Consider the following 15,777-nt stretch of genomic DNA (forward strand, 5'->3'; position numbering starts at 1 on the left):
CATGAAGTCGAGAACCAAAATCCTGAGTTCAAATCTGGCCTCAAACACCTATTCTTGGTTGACCTCTGTCAGCCTCAGTTTTCTCATCTGTAAAAATGGGAATAATAGCACCTACCTCTCAGAATTGTGTGAGGGTAAAATGAGATGATATTTTTAAAGTTACTATATAACTACATATATATACATATATATAGTATATATATATATATAACTATATACAGTATAACTAAATATATATAATTATACATATATAAACTATATAAAGCTACTCTATAAACATGAACTATTATTATGATTAATCTCCCTAGCATGGTGTTCAGCACACAGTAAGTGATTAATGATTGTTGAATGCATGAATGAAAATACTTAGCAAGTCTTAAAGGGCTGAGGAAAAGTGCGAGAAGCGGTTGTCAACACACAGTTCTCGCTTCCTGGCCTTGGGCCCAAGAACGGCCTTTTTTCTGAATGTGTGCTGAATAATCCGCCTTCTGCCTGCCTCGGCATCCACCTCTGTCCTTATGGCCCTTGGGACTGTGAGGACCAGCTGAATTACTCGGTCCCAGCTTCTTCCTATCTGCTTGCCAGGGCACAGACTCAGTAGCTTTCAGGCCAGGGACCATCTGTTTGCGGAGGCTCCTGCCCGAATCCGTCGTTGGGAGAAATGCACTTCAGACCAAGCCGAAGGGATTAATGGGTGCTAGGTGGCTGGCGTGGCAGCTGCCAGAGCCAACTCTGAGGACCGTTCAGACTTTCGCTCTCCAACGCGCTTTTCCTGAAGGGCACGTGATGAGTCTGCCCCCATGACTGAATCGAGAGAGAGAAGGAAGTGCCCACGGGCTGAGCCGTACCATGGGATGCCCCTCTGTGTTTAGGAAGGTGAAATAATAAGAAATAATGGGGAAACGTTGTTAACCAGATGGCAGGTGGATTAATGGCACATGAAGATAAAACCCGATTTGTGTGGCTGATCACTGCTTGGATTCTGCTGCTGCTTTTGATATTACTTAATGCCCATAGTGGGTGATGGCCCCCTAGCAGAGAGGACCCCAAACCAGGCATTTACAGACATTTTCACCAAACAGCAAGCCCCCCATAACAAGCCCCCCCCACAATCTCTAAGGCAGTGTTCCTCAAAGTGTAGTCCAAAGAATTGTTGGGGTCTCTGAAACCCTTTCAGAGGCTCTACAAATTCAAAATTATTTTTTATTTCTAATAATATAACCCATGTGAACAAAAACTCTTTGAACAGATCCTCGATAGTTTTTTTTTTTTTTTTAACAACATGAAGATACTGAGAACAAAAGTTTGAGAACTACTGCTCTAAGGCATCAAGGTCTACAAAGCATCTTCCCTACAACACCCCATGGAGGGAAAAGATTATTTTTATCATACCTTTTACAGAGAAGAAAATTGAGATTCAAACTTGACCCTGACATTTTAGCACTTTGCAAATGTCAGGCAGATAATTATAATTTGAAAGATTTTAAAGACGGAACACCAGAATATATTTATTTCAGGCCCCTTAAATAAGGAAACCAAGGTTCCCCCAAAGAAAGTGTGACTAAGATTATACAAGTGAAACACAAGATTATAGCTTTGGAGCTTGAAGTCCAACCTTCTCAATTTACAAATGGGGAAACTGAGACCCAGAGAGGTTAAGTGACTTAATTGCCCAAGATGACATGATAGTAAATAATAGAGATCACATTTGAACCCAAGACCTCTGACTACAAATACAAAACTCTATTGTAGCATACTATACTGCACACTCAGGGCATTTTTTCCTTCCATATTCTGTCTTCAAAGATTTGTCGTGGCAGTGTGCCTTTACATAACTGTATTTCTTTCACAAGACCCTGCCAGGTGGTTATAGCCTTCATATAATCCTCATTTTATAGAGCAGGACATTGTAGTTCAGAGAAAGGAAAACGTTTGCCCAAAGTCACAGCTAATGAGGATCGGTCAGAGCCAGGACTCAAACCCAATGCTGCCTATTCCTGGTCCACTGTTCATCTACTGTACTATGCTCTACCATGCTGCTCCCCTTCCTGAGTTCAAATCTAGCTTCAAATACTTACTAGCTGCACAACCCTGGGCAAGGCATTTCCACGCTACTTCAGTTTCTTCATTTGTAAAATGAGCTAAAGAAGAAAATGGAAGATCACTCCAGTGTCTTTGCCCAAAAAAAATAACCCCAAAGGGGGGTCACCAGGTCTCACAACTTTAAAATGGCTGAACCTCATTTGAATTCAATTGGAGCACATAGATGTGAATTTCTTGATACTTGAAAAGAGAATGTTTTATATTGGGATATTTGTCATCTAGGGGAGGGCGTGGGGGAAGGGAGGGGAAGTTGGAACACAAGATTTTGCAAAGGCTAATGTTGAAGAATTGTCCACATATATATTTTGAAAAATAAAAAAACTTTAATAAAAAAAAGAAAATGAGAATGTTTGTTGGAGGCAGAAAGGAAGGCTTTCCATGTGTGTGTGAGATATTTTAGGTGAGTAAAAGAGAATAAAGTTTAAAGCAAACAAGAGCAGGGGGTCAGCAGTAGTCATATTGAGCCCTGTTCTGCGATTCTGGCCTCCCTTGTGTAGGAGAAGGGATTCCTGTGCAGGAAAATGTGGTTATCCATTTCAGAGGTCCTTCCACAACTTGAATTCTGCTATTTTAATGGGCTTCCATGGGAACATTTGGCCTAAAGAAGAAAAACTCTTAAGCAGCCATAATAGCTCTCCTCAAATACTCAAAAGGCTGGTCTATGAAAGGGGGTTTAGACTGTTTGCCTTGACCCCAGCTGGTAGAACCAGGAATGATTTCTCTAGTTACAGAGAGGCAGATTTGCCTGTCATGTGAAGAAAAGACTTCTTAACAATCAGAAATGTTAAAAACAGACAGATAGGGATGTCTGGGAAAGTAGCATGTTTACTGTCCTTGGAGATCAAATGGCTGCAAGTTGGCTACGCTGTAGAAAGGAGTCTCACTCATTTGCAAGATGGACAATATAACTGCCAAGGTCCGTTCCAACTCAGAAATCCCATGATTTTACCCATAGGGACATGCACAAGAATTGGGGCTTGTTGATGTAGAATGGACCGGACTCATCTCTAAACTTTTTTTCAGAATAGTCACTGCATTATGCCTCACTGCTGGGCTAAGACTCCAGAGAGGGACCCTCAGCTGTGCAAAGTCCCATCTCCTAACATGTAACAACATAATCCATTAACCCGAAGCACATTGGGAATCGTTTGTGTGTCTGTCTTTTCCTCAGCAGTGAATTTGGCCCTGAAGGACATCACACCTTTAAGTGAAACAGTATGTTGTACTTTTAAGGAATGAAAGAAGGAAGGAAAGAAAGAAGGAAAGAGGGAAGGAAGGAAGGAAGGAAGGAAAGAGGGAAGGAAGGAAGGAAGGAAGGAACGAAGGAACGAAGGAAGGAAGGAAGGAGGGGAAGGAAGGAAGGAGGGGAAGGGGAAGAAAGAGGGAAGGAGGAAAGGAAGAAAGAACAAGAAGAAAGAAAGGAAGACAGAAGAATGGACAAGGAAGAAAAGTAAAAGTTGATTTCCCTGCAGCATTCCTATCAAGGTGCTAGGATCTCCAGATTCATGCAGAGCTTGAGTTATTAAAAACCTTTCATTAGTCCGTGTTAATGACTCTAACCAGGAGTAGGGCCTTTTTGAGCCCAACTGGACCATGAGAGTTGGAGTTCTTCCAGTCCATGCACTCCTGTGCTTATCTACTCTGACAACAATATGGTGAGATTTCCCTTCCTGTGGCATGGGGCTGTGTTCCCTCATCTGCAGCCCAGTTTTAAGAATGAACAAAATAGCAATTGAAAGGTCAGAAATGATGCATATTCCTTTGTGAGGGAAATCTATATGAACTTTAATATTCTAAGTCCACAAGAGAATAAAGGAAGCAAACTCACTGGCTATAACTGGCAAACTGCCATTATATGCTATAGCATATCTACCCTCAGTTACGTATTAGTGACCTTAGTCAAGTCACTTAAATATTGTCTGCCTCAGTTTCCTCATACATAAAATAATGTGCATTGTAAAATAAACAGCACTGACTTTGCAGGATTATTGTGAGGATCAAATGAGAAAACACATTGTAAATTTTAAAGTAGTAAATGTTTTAAATGCTAGCTATTCTGATTTCCCAGGAGGAAAAGATGAATTTCTGTTCAGTCAAAAGAGGCTGAAGGTGTCTCCCAGACCTCCCTCTCATTCAAATGAATAGCAGCTTCATCCAAAAAAAGATGGGGGGAGGTAGATTAAGAAAATGGAGAATGAATTGTTTCCTTGTGTAGAATTAGAAGAGGATTAAGGAGCCTCCACAACAGAATAATATTATCTTACTCACGGAAATAAAACAATTGCTCTATGAAGTAGGAACGCGGGCACTGCTGCCAATCCCTACCAGGGGCACCAGCATCTCCCAATAGCTGGCACAGAAAAGCAGGGAGAGCATGAACCTTTGTGTTTGTGTCAAGGCTAGACATTATTTATGCTTTGATGGAGCAGGGAGGCAGGAGATGCTGCCAATCACTCTAACAAGAGCACCCCGCCAAAGCCATGTTTGTTAGAAAGAGGGAAAGCAAAGGATTCCGGCAAGTTTTCTTAGGATCCCATTTTAGAGCCCTCGTTAATGCCATATTTCAGACTGTCTTTAGCCTCCCAGAGTGTTAATGGCCGGGAGGCACCAAATTGACCCAAAATCTATCCAGTAAAATATTCTCTGGGGGAAAAAATGCTCCTTTACAAACAGGTTCAAGGATACATTATTTTCAAGGTGAATTCATTTGGAAGAACTGACCTAATATATAGACACTACTAGAAGTCAGATTCTAACAGAATTTCCTGATGAATAGAATCATCAATAATAGAATGAGTTGCTTCAAATAGTAGTGAGTTTTCCATCTAACAGAGATTGAATTATATTAGTCAGGCAATGAATGCAAAAGGGATCTTTATGTTGCAAGAGATAGAGTTCAAAGAGCTATTTACCAGATCAGAGTCTTACCTGGGATGCATGTACCAACTCCTCTCCTCTCCCTACCTCACCGGTCTATAGATAGATTTTAGAGGGTCTATAATTGTGAGTTGTGAGGCGGGGGAATATTTTTTTTTCATTAAGTTTTAACTGAAGTTTAGCATTTCCTTCAAATAGGAATGTTTAAATAAAAAACTTAACCAGATTGCCAGAGGGATTCAGAATACAAAATAAAAAGTTTATGAACTCCTGACTTGGATGGTCTCTTGCAGTTCTAAGATTAGATTGTTATGACTCTAAAAGGGATTCTTAGCTTTTTTGTGAGTTGGACCCCTTTGGGAATCTGATGAAACTTATAGAATATTATGATGAATTGTGTTCTTCTCTGGATTATGTTTTTAAATGCATAAGATAAAACACATGATTTTAAAATGAAATAAAATATATTAAAATAGAATTATTGCATTTTAAAAAAAAAAGGCAAATTCATGGACCTCGGGTCCTGCTCTAGCAGAATTTATTTGATGGATCAGGGTAAAGATCCCTTTGTTTCTGAGATATTATTAGAAGCCATGATCTCTGAAGTGAGTACATTCTGAGGAAAAGGAAAGGCTTCAAGAAGTTTTGGACATGTTATACATAGCTGAGAATACTCGCTATTGGTCATGGCTGAACTTAATGGACAACATAGCTTATCCATGAGGAAGAATCCAGGTCTCTAGGACCACCATGAGCTCATGAGGTCCTTCATGGAGAACTCTTTCTTCTTTCATTGAAACATGCTTTGTAGCCCAGTCTGCTGACCAGGTTTGACTGTTTGCTGCCTTTTAAGAACTTCAGTAACCACCACTCATAGAAGTAGATTTCCCAGAACCCACTCCCCCAAAACCATCCTCTCTGCTTGTAGGGACAGTGAGGTCTTTGTTGGCCAAAATAGAGCAACAAAATCATCAGACTTTGCTACTGGCAGAAATAGGTAATAAAAAGAAGAATTTTACCTGGATTGAATTCAGAAATGATCATAATGTCTGTAAAAGAAGGCTTTGATCCCTGCCTTGGACTCAGGAGTTGAAAAGGAAGGATCTCATGTTAGCTTGGAGTGTTCTTCCTGGCAGCTATGACTAAAGACCTAACAAATTCAGACACTATGCCCTGGCAGGCTGATGTTGATCTAGCAGAACTGAGCTGCCAAAGTAGGCTCTGAGACCAGCAGACCTCACCAGAGCAATCAGCCCAAAGGAGACCCGGGACAGCAGAAATGTGGTACTAAGGAAAGGACAAGCCCATTAATAATAATAATAATAACAATAGCAACAACAAAGTGCTTTGTAGTATCTCCCCTAATCCTCATAACAACCTTGGAAGGTAGGTGGTGTTATTATTCCCATTCTACAGATGAGGATATTGAGATAGATAGAATTTAGGTGACTTGCTCAGGGTCACACAGTTAATTAGTATCTAAGGCCACATTTGAATTCAAATTGTTTTTCTTTCTACTGTACCACCTAGCTGCCTTAGTGATTAAAGGAGCCACACACCCATCAGAGATGCTGAGAATAACCTGAGCAGCAGCGTGACATCATCAGTCAGTGGTCCCTCAGTGTCAAAAGTGAGATTGTCCCTCCACGTGTATCCCTATAAATGTTCATTGTCTCCTCCGGTTGTGTGCATGTTTGGGGGAAATGAGCCCTTTGTTTTGTGAAGAGATGCGATGTGCTATTTTAAATCTTACCACGCCTGCTATTTCATTAAATGCCTTTTGTTTAAACTGCGTCTTTTCACTGTGAAGGCAAAAATTATAAGAACTGGTGGGGGCTTGTGCTATTATTTTGAGTAAGTTTGGACCCACAAAAGAACTGGAATCAAACCTATTCTTTTGAGGACTCTTCGTGACACAGGTAAGTGCTGTAAGAATTCTTCTGTCTGAATGGCAATAATGGTCTAGTAGAAAATATTGGAATCAGAGTCAAGAGACCTAAGGTCTAATTTTGGTCATAACACTTTCTCATTCTGTGACCATGAATGAAGTCACTTCTCTAAGCCTCAGTTTCCTCATCTGTAATATAGGGATGGGCAGCTACAAGGCACAGTGGATAGAATTCTGGCTCTGGTTCAGGAGGATCTGAGTTCAAGTCCAGCCTCTGACACTTACCAGTTGTGTAATCCTGGTAAAGCCATTTTAATCCTGTTTGCCTCAGTTTCCTCATTGGTAAAATGAGCTGCAAAAGGTGATGGCAAACTATTCCAAAATTCCATATGAGGTCACAAAGAATCGGATAAAATTAATTGACTAAACAACAAAATGGAGATAACAGTATTTGATGTACCTATTTCAAAGGATGGTTGTAAAGAAAGGAAAGCTTTATATGCTATAAAAATGGAAGTTTGTCTGGAAACTGAATAGAGCCCATCAATTGGAGAATGGCTGAATAAATTGTGGTACATGAATATTATGGAATATTGTTGTTCTGTAAGAAATGACCAGCAGGATGATTTCAGAATGGCCTGGAGAGACCTACACGAACTGATGCTGAGTGAAACAAGTGGCCAGGAGATCATTATATACTTCAACAACAATACTATATGATGATCAATTCTGATGGACCTGGCCATCTTCAGCAATGAGATGAACCAAACCAGTTCCAATGGAGCAATAATGAACTGAACCAGCTACGCCCAGGGAAAGAACTCTGGGAGATGACTAAGAACCATTACATTGAATTCCCAATCCCTATATTTTTGCCCGCCTGCATTTCTGATTTCCTTCACAGGCTAATTGTACAATATTTCAGAGTCTGATTCTTTTTGTACAGCAAAATAACAGTTTGGTCATGTATACTTATTGTGTATCTAATATATACTTTAATATATTTAACATCTACTGGTCATCCTGCCATCTAGGGGAGGGGGTGGGGGGTAAGGAGGGGAAAAATTGGAACAAAAAGTTTAGCAATTGTCAATGCTGTAAAATTACCCATACATATAACTTGTAAATAAAAGGCTATTAAAAAAATGGAAGTCTGTTATAATTCACTCCCTTCCTACTACTGCTTCTGAGAGGTATTGGAGGATTTTCATTGGATTATTTAGAGGGACTTCCTGAAAGTTATGTCCACCTTCCTTAAGAAACATTGTAATCCATCTCTGGGCATCCAGGAAGCAATTTTTCAGTCTGAAATGAAAACTAAGTCTAGTGCTCCCAAATCTGGAACCATTTAGAACTGGAAAATAAGTCAGGCTGAAGCAACAACAGCTCCTTTAGAGCTATTTTTGCTTTCATTAAAGCCTTGTCAGGAAATATTTCTTATAGGTGTTAAATTCAGGTTTATTTTTATAACCTACTTAGCTCCCCTATTTCTCTTCAGCCTGAAATATTTAAGACAATTTGTACAAAATGTTTAAAAATAATAAAAGCTCAGACTTATGTAGGGCTTGTTATAAAAAAATCTTGCTCACAATACTGGGTGAAGTTGGTAGGACAAATATCATCATCCCATTTTGCAGATCAGTGAATCTTTGATTAAGCTCCCACTATGTTCCAGGGACTGTATAATGGATATTCTAGAAGGCAGAGAAGGAAGACTTCTCCATTTGGTATTTTTGTTGCAGCTAAAATTTTCTAAGGTTCCCAAGAGACTTTGTTTTCTAAGAACGCATCTGTTCTATGCCCTGATCACCCATCATCCTGGTCCATTAGATGTCACTGAACATCACTGGAACACTCAGCCTTTTGCAGTCAGCACAGCTATCCCAGCTTCATTCTTCCAGGATGGATAGAATATCTAGAACCTCCCCCTTATAGGTCCAAGTTGACAGTTGCAGAGTTCTGGGTTTGAATACTGAGACACTTCTTACTGGCTGTATGATTGTGAACAATTCACTTTCTCTCAGACTCACTTTTTGCATTATGTGAAGAATAATGAAATATAAATTTAAAATATAGTAAGTAACATTAATCTGTAATGATGATATAATAGCTAACCGCTGTATAACACTTTAGGTTTGCAGCTACAAAGTGTTTTAAGATGAACAAAGTACTCCTTCATATATGATGTCTCATTTAATCTCATAACAACATTGTGGGGTGGATGCTATTATTGTCCCCATTTTACAGAAGAGGAAAATGAAGCTACATGATACCCAGGGTCACACAGCCAAGAAGTGTTTGAGCTAGCATTTAATCTCTTGATTTCTAGACTCTAAGCTCAACGCTCTACCAATGCACCATGTAGGTTCATAATTATCATCAATATTTTATTTCAGTGATGTGTGAGGATGGATTCATCAGGAGATGAATTCATAAGGAAAGTTCAGGAAGTCTACAAGATACAACGCTCAAGTGGGGAAAAAATGTTGTTTAGTTTGAGGGAGAAAAGATATGAGAGATGTGTCGGCTATTCCAGCAACAGAAAAATTATAATATCTTCTGATATTCTGAGGAATTGGAGGTGAGAGGGTAGTACAATGGATAGAGTATTGGGTCTAGAGTTAGGAAGATTCATTTTCATGAGTTCAAATCCAGGGAATATTATTTTGATATATGTATGTCTGTGTATGATACATATTGAACATGTATGATATGATCCACAGGATCATGAAGAGTTGGACGCAACTGAATGACTGAATAACAACAGCAATAAATATATTGGATGAGGAAGAATTAAGAATCAAGGACAAAACCAGGATTGCAACTTAGATAATTGGAAGGATGATGGTCCTACCCTCAAAAATAATAGAAAAATTCAGAACTGGATTTGGGGAAAGAGTACAGCTTCTGTTTTGAGATGCCTATGGGGCATCCAATTTTCAATATCAAATGGATAGTTGACAATGAGACATTAGAAATCAGGAAAAAAATTATATCTGGATATGGACTCCAGGTTCATAAAATTTAATTTTTAAATAATTTAATTATTAAATTAATGGGAGAAGAGATTATAAGTACACATATACATAAAACTCCCAAAGTATCAAGTAATTTAGAGGAGAAATACAAACAGCTCTGGGAAGGGGGAATGGTGGCAGGAAAGGCCTCATAGGGATGATATTTGAGTTGTCCACTAAAACAAACTAGAAATTCTGAGAGGTAGAGGCTAGGAATGAGTATATTCCAGCAAAGGGGATAGTCTATGCAAAGGCCCAAAGACAGAAGGGATAATGTGTATAAACAAGAGAAAGACCAGTTTTATCATAAAAGGAAGCAATAAAACTAGATTATGAAGGACTTTAAATGCAAACAGAAGACTTTCCATTTGATCCTAGAAGTAATAGGGGGCCACTAGAATGGACTGAATGTGGTAGTGACATAGTCAGATCTGTATTTAGGGATATCATCTTTGCAGCAACATGGCGAATGGGTTGGAGGAGGGAAAACCTGGAAGCAATTCAAATAATTAGATGACAAAGATTACAAATAAGAGAAAAAGCGTAAAAATATGAGTGTAAATCTTATACACAGAAGAGAAGAAAGTTCAGAGTGAAACACAAGGCTTTGAATCCAAGCAACATATAGAATTTATTTTTTTCTGTTATCATAGTAAATAGTCTAATAGAGCACGATAAAAATTCAGAGCTGGATATACCTCTTCTGCTTTGAATATGGAAATGGGTTGAGGGCTTTCCAGTGTTCTTTAAATTCAGAATTTAAAAAGAAAGAAGTCTTTTCAAGGGAGAATGAATAAACCGTCCCAGCTTAGGAAATATTATGAAGAAACATACCTTGAATGGGATGCAAGAGATGACCGTGCAAGTGTAAGAGGTGACTATCCCAGTGATGCTAAATAAATATTTCATGGAAAATATGCAACTACAGGATATAGGGGAAAGTATGCAGGAGCAACACTGAGAATTGGGTTTTCAGTCAGATTTGCCCAGGATCGATTAGTCAAGCAACCTTAAGAAAACTTCATCCATCTGAATCTTTCCTTCATCCACCACGGGAGGGGCTCCTTTCAACTCTTTGGCTCACTTTTGAGCTATTTCCAGGACTCCTTGCTGCCATTTTCATTCTATCTAGTCCATTGCATGCAGTCAGATAAAGTTTCTGAATCGCTGCCCTTACTGAGCAGCTCCCTTAGACGTTCGATGACTCTCCGATGTCTAGAGAGCAGAGGTGAGACTTTGTGGAGTCTGGTAGAAAACACCCTCACCTCCTCAGTCTCTGAGCCAAAATGTGACAAACCGGGCTAAAGGCAAAAGAAATCACAGTAAGTGTTTGAGGTTTGGGGCAGGTGTCAGAGAGGAAGGTGATTGGGGTCCCACTGTGCCCATGTGGGAAACTTTGAAATCTCCTAAAGCCTCAGTTTCCTTATCTGTAGAATTCAGCTGTTGCAATAAGGGACCTCTAAATTCCCCTACAGCTCTCTCTATCCTCTTCTCTCCTTGTCATTCAACCAGAAAAGACATCCCCCTTTTTCTTCACATGAGAGGGAAATACATCAGATCCCAGGGGTCTCCTGGCTTCCTTCAAGTCCCAACTAAAATTCCACCTTCTATAGGAAGCCTTTCCCAATCCTTTTTCTTTTCAGCATTTAACTTCTTTAAATTATTTCCTATTTATTCCATATAGGATAAATTTGTATTTGTATTTGTCTTTCAGAGTGAAACACAAGGCTTTGAAAGCCAAGCAACATATAGAATTCATTATATCTTTTTTTTTTTGTTTTCATAGTAAATGGGCTAATAGAGCACGATAAAGATTTTGTATTTGTTTGAATGTTGCCTCCCCCATTAAATTGTAAACTCTTTGAGGGCAGGGACTATTTTTTGCCTGTTTTTCTATCTCCAGTCTTAGCACAGTGCATGGCACATGATAAGTACTTCATAAATGCTTATTGAATCGAATAGTGCCTTCCCTCTCTTAATTATTTCCTATTTATATGGTATAAAGTTTATTTGGATATATATTGGATATATTTCTATTTATATCCAAGTTCTTAGCACAGTGCCTGGCACATAATAAGTGCTTAATAAATGTTTACTGACTGATAATATTTAACAAATTGACTTTTCTCAGAGCTCAATCATCAATGAATTTAATAATTTTTTAATCATGAAAGTAGGTGCCAACTTAAGGGACCACAAATTATGGTAGATGAATGAAAGGAACAGTACATAGAAAGAAGCTATGTGACTTACCCAGGATCCCACAAATAGTCATCAGAGGAAGTAGAACTGGAACCTAGGTTTTGTGACTCAAAATCCAGTGATCTTTCCACCATGCCTCATTGCCTCAATAAATCAAAGAACTAGAACTGGAAAGGACATTAGAGACCATACAATCTTGATAGATTGATAGCTTGAGTTTATAGTGTTTTAAGATTTGCAAAGCACTTTGTGTATATTATCTCATGTTATCTCACAACAATCTGATGAAGATTATCATCTCCCCTTTTACAAATAAGGAAACTAAGGTAGAGAAAAGTTAAAGGTTATCCAGAATCACACAGCTAGTCAATATTTGAGGATGAATTTGAACTCAGATCTTTCCAATTTCAATTTAGTATTTTTATCTCTATTATACCACCTGCCTGCCATCATTTAACAAGTGAAACTGAAGTCAGAATTGATATACCTTACTCAAGGTCTCACAGTAAGGCAGTATGGGAAAATATATTCTGTGACTTCAGAACCAAAGTTCTTGTCATTGTACTACACTGCCCTGCCCTGAGAAAGCCCCCAGTAAGCTTAATGGGGTGTAACAGGATGGGAAACAGCTTCAAAATTAATCACGGAAACCCTTTCTTCCTATTTTTGCCATCTCATGTGAAAAATTATTATGCTTTTTTTGGTTTCTCAGCTACTATCAAGCGTTTTTAATATCACCTTCATTTTGTGGATTCATTGAGATAATATAGAAATTAGGAACTTGTATCTTTCTACAGGAGAGTTTTCAGAACACTGTTGAAAGCTAGATCTCAAATGTTCAAAGATCATGGATGGCCCAAATGAAGCTGTAGCTTGGTTACTGGGGTGCCTGATAGGGACTTCACTTGAACCCAGATTTCTTCCTAGGACAGGTTTCTCCATGAACCGATAAAAACAGGCAATCTGAAACAAAGATAGACAAGAACAAAATATAAAAGCCAGTCAATGCTAAGCCTGAACACTTGCCAAATTTCATTTTTTTTAAAAAACACTGAGCCGTTTTGTAACTAGAAAGTGACAAAAAAAAAACCCACAAAGATCAGAACCTGCCAAAAACCTTGTTTTTCACAGCTATATAGTCCAAAATTAAAAGAAAAAAAAACATTAAGTCAGGGGAAAATATATATAGATGTATATAAATTTATGTATCTATATATTTGCATACATGCATATATTGTTTATATTTCCAGGCTTAATGCCATATAGAATGTTTGTGTGTGTGTGTGTGTGTGTATGTGTGTGTATATATATATATGTATGTATGTATGTATATAAATATGCTTAAATATGTGTGTACACACCCACAATCTGTAGATATGTGTATACATACACAATTCCAATGTAGAGTGAGGGTAAGCAGAGTTGCTGAGTAAAGTGTCTACTGCTTGAAAATCTTGGGTCATTTTCATGTCAGATCTGGGTGATTCTAGTTGCTCAACATAACAGATTGAAGTCTCCTTTTTTCTTCTGCTCCATGGATTTAGAAGCTTCCCTTCCTCTCTTTCAAAGAGGATGTGTGGCGTGGAGAAGAGAGCACTGGTCCGGCCTTCAAAAAACCTTAATTTGAATCTCAGCTCTGTTATTTATTAGTTTTTTTTTTAATTTGAGAAAATTATTTTACCTGAAATTTATTCACCCAAGTTTCAGCTTCCTGATTTACAAAATAGTAACAAGAAGAACATGCTTTGTAAGTTATGGCTTACTATATAATTCCATACTACTGGAATTTATTTCTCAACATACAAATATATCCAATGTCTCTGAACACCAGAGCTCTTTTCCATTGATGATTATACTTCAGGACTTTAGCTATATATGTTCAAAACAAGTGGATGATATATAATAAAGACAGACAGACTCAAAGAGAGACATATAAACTTTTGGTTTTTTATTTTCCAGAAATCAAAAATGACTTTACTCAAATCTCTGTAGTGTATGCTTTATAAACTCATGACAGTCTTGATTTCCAAAAAAAATATACTCTCCTTGAGATCAGGAGCAATTTCATTTTTGTCCTTTATCTCCGATTCCTGTTACACAATAAGGATTTAATTGGAGCGTTGAATCAAGCTGGCTGATTGACTGAATGAGCAGGGTGGAATACTGTCCATTCTTTTATTTACTGAGCTCTGGGTACAAATCCTTTCCCCTATATTACTCACTTCTGACCTCTCTGAGCATCAATTCTTAATTTTAAAAATAAGGATAAGAATATCTGTAGCATCTACTACATAGGATTATTGTAAAGATTAAGGGAAATAATATATGTCAGTCATTTTGTAAACTTTAGAATAGTATATGACTTTCCAAAATTATTACTATTAGAAAAATGGTAGAAAAAAATATATATGAATATATATAATATTGACCATGTTCCAAGCACTGAGTTAAGTTCTTTTGCAAAGATTATCTCATTTGATCCACACAACAATCCTGGGAAGTAGATTCAGTTGTTATTCTCCTTTTACAGCAGAGTAAACTAAGGCAAATACAGCTTTAAGAGACTTGTCTAAGGTCACACAGCTAGTAAGTGTGTGGGGCTAGATTTCCTGTGCCATCAACTATTATTACTAACATTAACACTTAACATATTTTTCTTGTGCAACATGATAATTGTGAAAACATGTATAGAAGAATGGCTTAAGTTTACCATATATTAGACTGCTTACCGTATAAAGGAGGGATGGGGGGAAAGAGAGGGAGAAAAAAAATTGGAACACAGGGTTTTACAGGGATGAACTGTGTATATATTTTGAAGATAAAAAGCTTATAAAAAGCTTAAAAAATATTTGTGGTATTACAGTACTTGGGACAAATGGGGCATTTAGGGGAAACTAGTAGCTCTTGTGTAAGGGCTTATGAGCCCTTTTCAGGGCTGCTCATTCATTTTTGGTGTCCCCTTGGTACTCAATCCTCACCTGTGGTTCCAACAAGCTATAGCATGAGAAGTGGCCATACCTCAGGAAAACCATCTTGGCAGCTGAGAATAATCAGCCAGCTTCAAACCCGGTGCTGAGTTACAGGGATATCTTCCTCAAGTGGGCGAAGACTTCCCCTCAGTGGAATGGGTGGGTGAGAACAATTTGTCCCAACAGTAATGAGGTGACTGGAGCAAGCACATGGAGAACTTAAGAGTTTGCTCAGAAACCAAATGCCAAGATGCATCCTGGACCACTGCCAGCCATCTTGACTTCTGGCTTGCCACTGAACTCTAATAACTAGAAGAGAAAGTGAGGTTGACCATTTTGTGCCTCACTTAAATCCAATTCACAGATGAGTCACTTTATCATCCTCTATCACTGATTCTCTTTCTCCCCAAAACACAATAACAATAACGATAATTATTAGTCATTGTGGAGATGGAAAAGAAATTTTCTTTGGGATTTAATTTTCATGAATCTGAACAGCTGGACCATTTGTATTATATGATGCCCTGCTAGCAGAGAAGGATAGTTTGACTAAACCTGTTTGGGAAGAACTGAAAATACGAAAAATATTTTTTCTGGACTCCAACAAACATAAGAGATGCTGGACCTTGGTAAGAAGTGACTTTTTAGACAGAAATCTCTCAGCTAATGAAAGCAATAAGTCAAATCTGCTCCTGAAAACGTGTGATCCTTTCGAATCCTC

The sequence above is a fragment of the Antechinus flavipes genome, chromosome 5 (genome assembly GCF_016432865.1).
Source record: "Antechinus flavipes isolate AdamAnt ecotype Samford, QLD, Australia chromosome 5, AdamAnt_v2, whole genome shotgun sequence".
Taxonomy (NCBI): Eukaryota; Metazoa; Chordata; class Mammalia; order Dasyuromorphia; family Dasyuridae; genus Antechinus; species Antechinus flavipes.